The following is a 2,357-nucleotide window of genomic DNA, read 5'->3' as shown; positions in this document are numbered from 1 at the left end:
ATTTAAAAATAGGAATGGAAAGGGGAGTCATTTTCCACTTTATAAAAATGATTTCTCATTTGCAAAGACATTCTTGTTGTTCTATTTAGTAGTTAACAAGGTTTCTTCCTCACAGAGGTAAAGGCAACAGAGGTAGGTCATCCTTGAAAGGTATCAAAGATATATGTGGCTTCCTACATTATTGTTTGAATTTTTTCTTAAGAAATAAAAATGAAAACCTAGCAATATAAATAGAAATTGATCAGCATTCCTTTTTGGGTCCACCTAGGATGGAGACCACTCAACTTTGTCTTCTGCAGTGCTTCAAGACAGTGTCCTCACATGTAAACAAGATTATTTCTCTTCTCTGCTCAAAAGCCTGTAATGGTTCCACACTGTACCCGGACAAGCCAAAGTCCTTCCATGGCTTATAAGGCTCTGCACAATATGCACCCAGAGTGCCTGATCCTAACTCCTGCACTAGCTCACTTTGCTCCAGCTACGCTGGTCTCCTCGTTCCTGCGCATAGCCCGTGCATTCCTGCCTGAGGGTATATGTGAGCTGCTCCTCTGTTCTTTCCCCAGACACCTGTGCAGCTGCTTCTTGCCTACTTCAAGTGTTTGCTTCAAGGTCAAGCAACCAGTGGGGTCCTTCCTGATTGTATTTGTACCCAACAATTCATGCTCTCACAGTATACTCATTCAGCCCTCTAAAACTTGAGGGAAAGTTTAGTTTGGCTAACTAAAATGGGGTGCTTTTGTGTCCCAGTTTGCCCAGGATGATCTCAGTTCATACCTGTTGCCCCAGGGTAATTAATGGTGTCTTTTTACCTCTCAAGAGCGAAAGGCAGTAAAAATAAGCAAGATACTGTCTGCACAATTAGAATACAAGGGTTCAGTTAGCTGGCTAGACACAAAATATCTAAAAACTAGTCATTAATAACCAAATAGAAAAGAGAGAGCTTATTCGAATAACCAAACTATACAAGACCTTTATGGGGAAAAGTGAGAAACATTTACCATGGCCAGTTCAAGGAGATGCCCCAGGATGGGGCTGGCTTTAGCTATTTCCCTGATGACAATTCCTCCTTTTTCTGAGAAATCATGGGTTAGGGAAGTTATCACTAGTGTTTCTGGAGAATGGTAACAAGTGGCCTTGGTCATTTCAATCCCCAGAGATAGTCTTGTTACAAGCCATAGCAAAAGAAGGAAATCTAAAGTATAAAATATTCTGCAAATTACTGTTTATTATTTTGGGAAATTACGTAAATCTCATATTTTGCAATATTTTAAGAGACTGAAGAAAATCTGCCTTTCAGTAACAATCCCAGAAAAGGCAAGCCACGTTTCCACATTTCCAGTTATCCATTATCCTGTGATAAACGAGGTAGTCAGACCTGCTCTGTAGGGAAGGCTCACATCAAGAAACCTCTTGCCACCAGCCTCTTCTACAGTTGGGGAGTGGGACACATTTTTTTCTTTTTGCTATTTTATTTTTGAGATGGAGTTTCACTAAGTTGCCCAGGCTCTTCTCAAACCATGGCAAGCTTTATGCCAATTTTTTTTTTTAAATACATGAGCAAAGGATTAAGGAACCAAGGCAGGCTGACACTGATAATGAATATTATTTAAAATTTCTAGAGTAGAAAAACTAGAACTTGCTGAAAAATTTTTGATTTATTTCAACCCCTAAAAGTTCTAAATTCTTCTTGACTTGGCAGGAACCAAATTAATAAATTAGGACTTGTCAAGGAAAAGTCCTGATCTTTGTAAAAAAATTCCTAAAATAAAGAAGAAAAAATCTGATTACAGATGGATTTGTAGATACAAGGAAATTCTGTATAATAAAGTATTAGTTTTCTCTAATGAATCCATAATATGTAAATTCAATTTAATCTCAATTAAAACTTCCAGTGAATCTTTTGTGACCTTAACTAAAACAATCCACAGTCAGTGCTGTACCAGACATCCAGCCTTAGGACAAAATAAATCAATGAAAGTGTATTTTCTTTTTTTTTTTTTTTTTTTTGTCTTTTTCTTTTTTATCAGTACCGGGGATTGAACTCACGACCACCTGCTTGCAAGGCAGGTGCTTATGCCACTGAGCTAAATCCCCAGCCCCCATGAAAGTGTATTTTCAAGGAAAAAAAAAAAAAAAAGGATGAAACATAGACTCTAATCTGGAAAGAAAAGAAAAATTGCTTGAGAGAAGTCAGTGCAGTCAATGGCTGGATGTCTTCATGGGACAACCAAGTGTAAGAGGTGATAACAGACGTGGGTAGCTGCCATGAAATACAGAAAAGTGACTGTTCTTTTAGTTACAGAACTGAGAATTCCTTGGCTGACTGGATGCTAGATTTTCTAAGAACTAAAATATGA

Source organism: Cavia porcellus, unplaced genomic scaffold (assembly GCF_034190915.1).
Source record: "Cavia porcellus strain 051 isolate PalLab524CR breed Dunkin Hartley unplaced genomic scaffold, mCavPor4.1 scaffold_20, whole genome shotgun sequence".
In the NCBI taxonomy this organism is placed as follows: Eukaryota; Metazoa; Chordata; class Mammalia; order Rodentia; family Caviidae; genus Cavia; species Cavia porcellus.
This window is presented reverse-complemented; position numbering follows the sequence as displayed.